This window comes from Benincasa hispida, chromosome 8 (genome assembly GCF_009727055.1).
Source record: "Benincasa hispida cultivar B227 chromosome 8, ASM972705v1, whole genome shotgun sequence".
NCBI lineage: Eukaryota > Viridiplantae > Streptophyta > Magnoliopsida > Cucurbitales > Cucurbitaceae > Benincasa > Benincasa hispida.
In genome coordinates this window covers 37203686-37213355 of record NC_052356.1, presented here as the reverse complement: position 1 = coordinate 37213355, position 9670 = coordinate 37203686, and positions in this window count along the sequence as shown.

Sequence of the window (9670 nt, the reverse complement as noted above, 5' to 3'; positions counted from 1 at the left end):
CTTGCACCCTATGTTCTCAGCTATCCACTTGATCTCACCCTTAAAATGGGGAGCTTATTGGGCCAGCGATAATGAGCTGCCCTCACCTATGCATATCTAAGTATAATTTCGAGTGAACAGGAGTTCATAGTTAGCTCAGGATTAAGATTAAGTTACCTAGGTCATCAATTAACGAAATAGTCAGTTTTATACATTAAACGGCATTTAAAACGTAAAAATGAGCTACGGTTTTAGGACATAAAATCCAACATCTATCTACTTACCCCTGCCCCTACCTCGGGGAAGAAGTGAATTTCATCTTGTGTAATTGATTCCTAGCTCCTAAAGCAGACAAATCACCAAAATGGTAGGTTTGAATCGGCGACCTGGCCACTCGCACCCATACAAATCAAAGGACCGCCCTCAATGACAAGAGTTCCCAACTCACTCAGGATTAAGGTTCATGTTACCTATGGTCATCCTAGTGAAGTGAAGTCTCTGTCATGAACGGTGTCATATAACGAGACGTTAACACTTCGTGGTCAGATCTTATACAAACTCTTTGTATAGGACGCCCCCTGCTCGCATGTCCCCAACACGAATGATCAGTATCAGACCATCTGTGACAAGTCACAACACTTGTGACTATTCCATAAAGTGGGCCGCGTCTGTAGCGTTACCAGGATAAGATTTTCCTCTTTTATCCATATACTACATACCATTTTGGTTATCACTCAAGACATGATCCACTTGTATGTCACCACATACATGCTTGAGTTACATACAGATAACCAGGGATTTTAAGTTTATTGGTTAGTGGTAAAGCAAATAAAACATGCAAATGAGCAAAATACAAAATGTGAAGTAAATATCATATATTATACAACACATGCGTTTGTACAAACTGTTTACAAACTATAGAACATAAGACTTTAGGGCATCAACCACGACAATATGTGAAAAGGAAAAATGAAATATCATGTACCCCATTTTCCTCCCACTAAGTGTTTTACCTAGGGTTACTTTAACTTAAAAAAATACAGGTAATTATTTTACTAAGTGATTGTTTGAATTTGCCCAAAAGTAACACTTACTTTGGATAGTTAAACAACTTTGATTAATGTTCATTAAACACTTTAATAAACCTTAATCAATAATTGCATGCTTTTAGAAAATCTATCTAATCCACCTTTCCAGGTTAGTTCCCAAGTAAGATATTCCGTTTTCGTCAATATAAATACCCCAGTTGAGACAGAACTAGCCTTAGACAAAAGGTCCCTTACAGATATATTTGCTACAAAATTAATCTTTTAATTAAGACCAATTTAATCCTATTAAACTGATTAAAAAAATTAAACTAATTTCTAATCTTATTAGAATGTGATCTTAGGTCTATGTGAATCATGTTTTAAAACTATTTTAAAAAATGATTTTAACCTAAGGTTCTGCATGCAATTCTGAATTATTGATTTTAGTTATAATTTCATTTAATTCTAACTTTTATAAAATAAATGAAATAAATCAAAACCAATTATTGCATGTGAATGCTATTTAGGTAAATCATAACAATTATAAAATAAGCTAAGGTAGTGACATGCTTCATGCAATTCAATTTCATTACTTAACATACATAACACTTATATAATAAAGTAATAAAATTATTAATAACATACATTCATCCATACATTCAAACTATATATTATAACACTTATAATATAAATGATGCATGACAATGTTATTAATGCATGCAAACATATATTATAATATTTATATTATATGATGCATGAGCATCTATAAATTAAATCATGCAACTATATATTATAACATTTATAATATAAATTATGCATGAATAATGCGTAACCTATGGTGGGATTTTACTATATGACATACATTATGACATATATAAATAAAATTAAATCATACATCAAATGCGTAATTTAAACAACAATTATTGGACCGGGATTGGACTCATAAATAATTAATTAAATTAATATAATACTTATATTAATTTAATTAAATAAAAAAACTAACTATTACATAAATAATAGTCAACCGGTTCAAAACAAGTGAATTGGACCTTGAACTGCACGAATCGGACCACCCAGAACCCGAACTGACCATGAACTGCTCGAACCAAGTGAACCAGACGTGAACCAATCGAGCCACGAACCAAACCGCGTGCGAACCGGTTCATTCTTTCCATCTCGGAGCGTTGCAACGCTATGGAAAGAACATATCGTTTCACCCTTCACAACGTTGCAACACTACTGTACAAAAGCCACTATACAGTTGCGAATTCCTTCAAAATTTCTTCGATTTTGGCCTCTATTTCTCCAGAAAACCATCGAAATGATCATGATCGACTCAAAAACAAAGAAATACAGACTCTATAATAAACTATGCCAAAAAACAAAGGGCTCTTATAAATCAAATTTGTAAAATTAAATATGTAAAACTATGATCTAATCCCGAAATTATCCAATAATTGTAAACCAAAAAACATTCATAAAAATTCATCAAAAGAAAACATACAGAGTGCTACCCACCATCATATCTGTAAATGCATTCTGGAAAAATTTAAAAAAAAAAATTGAGACCAAAACCTGGCTCTAATACCAATTGAAGGAACTGTGAAGTTCCATAGCGGAAGCGGGGATCAACCTAATTTTCAATTTTTACAGAACACGGAATTTTATAGAACCAAACATTATGCATTAATTGGAAACATTTACAACATGCATTAAGAGGAAAAATGGAGAAGAAATTACTTACCCTTGATGAATCGAAAATTTTCACGAAATCCCATTCTCCACGAATGATCATGAACAAGAAAACCACGAATCGGTCACAAACAATTAGTGAGGACACTACCACAAGAATTTTTCCTGTATTCTCTATAGGGGATGTGGACGACAGGAGGTGTGGGTTCTGTGTTTATTTTTTGGAAGGGGGAGAATGATTTTTCTTTTTAGAGAAATAATCTTCTGTGAGAGTTAGGAAAATCCCAGAGAGAATTCACTGGAATATCTTCTGTGAGAGTTAGAAAAATCCCAGAGAGAATTAATTTAGAATATATTATGTGAGAGTTAGGAAAATCCCAGAGAGAAATCACTAGGAATACTCTATGAGAAAAAAAAAATCTTTTGCGTGAAAAATACTCTCACCCACTTCCCACTCTCTATGTAGGATCCAAAGAGAATTAAGGGAATGAAAGTTATTTTCTCCCTTTAAATTTAAATATATATCTTATATATAATAACTAACTTATATATATATATATAACCTATAGTTTTATATTGTATCAAATACAATATAACCTATAGTTTTAATTCTCTCATTAATTTGTGGTATTTAATATAAATCACATTTATACTAAATTTAATTATATGAATCCAATCCATATAATTAATATTTGAATCATATTCAAATATTTATTTCCTCTAAAATAAACTTTATATTATAATCTATGTAATACATTATATTAATTATATCACATATATAATTAATTTAATTATATCACAATAAATTAATTCCATTAATTAATTTGAACAATTCAAATTATCCAAAATTAATTCTAAATAATCCATGTTGAGCTATAGAGGGGACCTTATAGACTTGTAGATTGAAGCTCCAGTGGTACTTGGATAATTAATTAAACTCTTTAATTAAATTACCCAACATCCATTAATAGTCAGTCACTCCACTAAAGACCGTCAGCTGCACTCTTCGCATTACAGATATATTTATGTGTCCATTGGATATAACCAATCAATGATGCGATAACCCTTCACAAATTTCTCGTAAGTACAGTTGAGCCAAAATTACCATTTTACCCTTGTAGTTACATCTAACTCCTTAAGTACCACTGATCCATTTAATGAACAACAAGACATAGTCCAACTATGATCAAACCCCTATCGGGCCAAGAGAGGATGTGGCGCCACATTGTTCCAGCCCTAGAATCAGCCCTTAAGGGAACAATTTATCTACTTATATAGAGGTTAGAGGAGGAGTGAATTCCGTTTTGTGTAGCTGTGTTTTCAGCTTCTTAATCAGACGAATCTCCAAAATGGTAGGCTTATTGAGTCAACAATCTGACCACTCTCACTCATACGAATCAAAGGACCGCATTTATAGGCAGGAGTGCACAATCAGGATTCAGGTCATGTCACCTATGGTCATCCTGGTGAAAGGTAAGTCTCTATTATGAACGGTGTTATATAATGAGACTATTCATTTCGTGGTCTGGTCTTATATAAACTCCTGTGTATAGAATACCCCCGCTCACATGTCTCTACATGAATGACCATGATCAAATCATTTGTAGTACTTTAAAAAAATTTAACATCTACAAAGCGGGTCATAATCGTAGTGTCACAAGAATAATGTACCCATCCTTATCTATTTACTATAGACCATTTAGGTTATCACTTAAACATGATCCACCTATATGTCTCTACATACATGTTTAAGTTATAGATGATAACCTTGGATGTTAGTTTATTGGTTGGTCAGTTAATGCTACTAAATATTGAATAAAACATCTCATGTTTTATTAAATAATTAAAAATGTTTGTACATCACAATTAAAAACTACAGAACCCACGAGATTTAGGGTATTAACCCCAACAATCTCTCACTTGTCCTTGCATCTTAAAAGCCATACTGATATAAAAGTATACATAAAACAATAAACTAGGGCATAATACGTGTCTAGTACAAAAGAAAGAACATATGTGATTAGTAGTGTTAAGTTGTAAGTCCTAAAACTCACATTTTGTAACGACCAGACCCTTACATAATAAGGTCCGACCGCTACGGTATGCATACTTAGATCTTTCTATCATGAGATGAGTTCTGGTGAAAATTTCAAAAGAACATATCTAAAATTTTATTAATTAAGTAGCAAACTATACAAAAAGTCTATTTTACAAAACACCAGGATTCAAAAAACATTAGCACAGTGGAACAAAATGCATATGGGACAAAAATAGTGAGTTTGATGATTAGCCCTTTGAGCGACGTCTAGTCATGCCTCCTACATTGTGTCTTTACCTACAAAATCTCGACTGCAATCCTAATTATTCATTCTGATTTGGTCCTATAGATTTCATAAAGAACACTTATGATTAAATCTAGTTTTAAGACTATTTGATTAAGGAATTTGATGAACATAATATATTTATTTACAAAATTATGATTGTTAAATATTAAGAGTATTAGTGTAATTATGTTGAATTATTTAATGATGATGATGATGATAATGGTGATGATAAGAATAATAATAATAACAACAAGAATAGTGATAATGACAATAATCATAATAATAGTAGTAATAGTATAATGATAATAATAATAATAGTAATGGTAGTAGTAGTAATAGAAGTAGTAGTAGTAATAATAATAATAATATTATTATTATTATTAAGAGGAAGAAGAAGAAGAGAGAGATGGAGAATGAAAAGTTAATATTTAGCGTTGTCTTAGTAATAATATTAGTAGTAGTAGTAATACTATGTAATAATAATGATAATGACAATAATATTAACAAAATTGGAAATCAATAATACTATCATTAAATTAATATTGTTAATAACAATATTAATACCAACAATAAGAATTTTAATAATAATAGTAGTTTTAGTGAAACTTCAAACTTTACTAGGTAAAGAATATGAAAGTTTTATATCAATCTTTTAATTACTAAGGTCACTTTCATATGTTGATCGTAGTTTTAAATTATATTGAGTTTAAACTTGATATTCAACTAAGTGCCTAAAGATCTGAAAAGAAGGAAATAAAACCCCAAAAGTAAGGAAGCTTACTTATATGAATCCCAAAATTCAAGAAATGCTTCCAAAGGATTTTGATCCTCCAATTTTCTTGTTGCAAAACAACACACCAAGTCTATTTATAGCCATCTCTCCACCGCCTTTCATTTTTATTATTTATTTATTTATTATTTTTTAACCGACTTACATTTGATATACATATCTTTCTTCTTTATTTTTTTCCTTCTCTTCCACCTATTAACCGACTTTATTACTTGTTTTTTTAATCATTATTACTATTTTAAACTTTCTTCATATTTTAATAGTTTTTATTATTACTAAAATCATTTCCTATAATCTCTCTCTCTTTCTTTTTTGTTTTTTAAAGTGTTACTATATTGTCATTATTTTTATTATTATTATCTTTTTATTATTTTCTTGTTATCTCTTTTCTAACCAACTCAATTCAATTTTTATTATTTATTGTTATTGTTATTATTATTTTAACTTATCTAGATATTTCTCAAATGTTCTTAGTTATTTTATCTATTTGTTTTGTTCTTAAACTTACTAGATTTTTCTACTTAAAAATCATCCCATATCATCATTATTTTATTTCTTAGAAATTTTATTACTTTGTTATTTGTTTAATTACCAAACTACTGTTTTGTGTGTTTTCCTTAATATTTATGTACCACTCTTAATCTTAACATATGAAATTTAAAATTGGTCTTCTCCAACTAATCTTAGAATTAATTTAAGCTGTTCTTGAGATTTATTTATATACATACTTGGGTTGTTACACATTTTGTAGACATTAAACATATTCTATTTGCAATTAAGCTGTTATTGAGATTTATTCAATGAAATTGTTATTGAATGTGTAAATTGCACTAATAATAGCCTAAATCCAATAAACTAATGAACCTTTGGCTATAACATAAATACTTGAACTTTATGTGGAGACATAAAAGAGGATCAGGTTTGAGTATATAGCCAAAATGGTCTATGCGGATAAGGATAGGATTGGATACTTTATCTTGGGGATATTATGGATGCGATCGACTTTGTATTTGATACAACTGATGTGATCTCAAAATTGTTCATGTGGAAACATGCGAGTGGAGGCATCCTATGCAAAAGATGTTTGCATAAGACCGGACCACGAAATAGTAACTTTTTTTTATAACATCGTTTACTGTTAAAACTGACTATTTCAACTCGATGACTTAAGGTAATTTGATCTCAATCCCGAGCTAACAATGAACTCCTGTTTATTCAGGATTATCCTTTAATCTGCATGGGTGAGAGAGGCTCAACAATGCCACTTAATAAACCTCCAATTTTAGGGGTAAGACCGAGTAGATAGTTGGGAACATAGTTCTACAAGATGAAATTCGCTCTTACCCATTTTTGGGTTAGCAGATAGGTTTCTTTTAAGTACTGTTTCACAGTTTTGAGCAAGGAGCCCCACCCTCTCTATGACTAAGAGGGACTAGATTTATAATGGATCAGTGGAGACTTAGAGATTTAATTCTTGGAGACAATTGATAATTGAAGATATAACTCTTAGAGTCGGTACTGGTGAGGTTGTTTCAACTGTTGTCATAGGCAAACTTCAATTATTTTTTGACAAGAAACGATATATGTTATTGGATGACGTGTATGTAGTTCCCAATATCAAGAGGAACTTAATTTTTGTTTCTTGACTGATTGACCAAAAGTATTCCCTATCCTTATCAAGTATTCCCTATCCTTATCTGAAAATAAAGTATTTATTTTTAAGAATATAATGGAGCTAGACTTTGGTTCAATGAAAAATAACTTGTATGTACTAAGGTCGTTAGTTACAAAAGCTGTCCTAAATACTGAAATATTCAATACAACAACAACTGCTAAAAGACCGAGGATTTCTCCTAAAGAAAATGTCCACCTTTAGCATCTAAGGTTACGTCACATTAATCTCGATAGGATTAAGAGATTGGTGAAAAGTGGACTTCTAAATGGTTTTGAAGAAAACTTTTTACCTGTATGTGAGTCATGCCTTGAAGACAAAATGACAAAATCACCTTTTTCTGGAAAAAGTTATAGAGCTAAAGAGACCTTGCAGCTTATACATCCAGATCTCTGCGGTCTAATGAATGTAAGAGCAAGAAGAGGGTATGAATATTTCATCTATTTCATAGATGATTATTCTAGATATGGGTTTTTATACCTAATGCAACATAAGTTTGAAGCACTTGAAAAGTTCAAGGAGTACAAGACTGAGGTTGAAAACTTGTTAGGTAAAAAGATAAAATCTTTATGATTTGATCGTGGTGGAGAGTATATGGACTTAAGATTCCATAACTATATGATAGAACATGGAATTATATCTCAATTCTCAGCCCTTGGTACACCTTAACAGAGTGGTGTATCGAAAAGGAGAAATACAACCCTATTGAATATGGTTCGGTCTATGATGAGATATGCTCAACTTCCTACTCGTTTTGGGGATATGCAGTGGAGACTGTTGTTTACATCTTGAACAACGTTCCCTCAAAGAGTGTTTCTAAAACTCCTTTTGAGTTATGGAGATGTCGTAAAGGTAGTTTACGCCACTTCAAAATTTAGGGACGTCCAAACCCTGTACTAATGATAACCCCCAAAAAGTTGGAACCTCATTCGAGAGTATGCCTATTTGTAGGCTACCCCAAGGAAACGAGAGGTGAGTACTTATTTGATCCAAGTGAGAATAAAGTGTTTGTATTGACAAACGCTACCTTCTTGAAAGAAGACCCCATAAAGGACCATAAACTACAAAGTAAAATAGTTTTAAGTTAAATTTCTAATGAATCTACTGATACTTCAACAAGAGTTGTTGAAGAGGCTGATACATCAATAAAAGTTGTTGATGTCGGTTCATCTAGTCATACATATCCATCTCAAGAGATGAGATTTCCTTGACGTAATGAGAGGGTTATGAACCCAACTGTACGCTACTGGGTTTAACAGAAGCACAAGATATCATAACCGATTATGGTGTTGAGGATCAATTGTCTTATAAACAAGCAATGGAAGATGTTAACAAGGATGAATGAATTAAAATCATGAATAAAGAAATGGAGTCTATGTACTTCGATTCTATCTGGGAGCTTGTAGATCAACATGATAGGGTAAAACCTATAGGTTGCAAATGGATCTACAAGAGAAAAAAAGTGTAGATGGAAAGGTACAAACCTTTAAAGCTAGACTTATACATAGCCTGTTGTTATATTAAAGCGTATTAGAATTCTCTATGAAGAAAGTTTCTCGCCTGTTGTTATATTAAAGCGTATTAGAATTCTCTTTTCCATAGCCACATATTATGACTATGAAATATAGCAAATGGACGTCAAGACTGCTTTTTTTGAATGACAATATTGAAGAGTCCATCTACATGAATAAACCAAAACGATTCATTGAACAAGATCAAAAGCAAAAAGTTTTCAAGCTTAATCGGTCCATTTATGGACTGAAACAAGCATCTCGATCTTGGAATATAAGATTGATATTGCGATCAAATTTTATGGCTTTGATCAGAATGTTGATGAACCTTGTGTTTACAAGAAAATCATCAACAACTCAGTAGCTTTCTTTGTGTTGTATGTGGTTGATATCGTACTCATTGGGAATGATGTAGGTTTTCTGACTGATGTAAAGAAATGGTTGTCTACCCAATTTCAAATAAAAGATTTGGGAGAGGCGCAGTTTATTCTAGGGATCATAAGAATAAAAGGTTACCTTGTCTCAGGCATCGTTTATTGACAAGATGCTTATCAGATATTCGATACACAATTCCAAAAAGAGATTATTATCTTTTAAGCATGGAATTGTATTGTCTAAGGAATATTGTCCCAAGACTTCTAAAGAAGTTGAGGCAATGAGACGAATTCCCTATG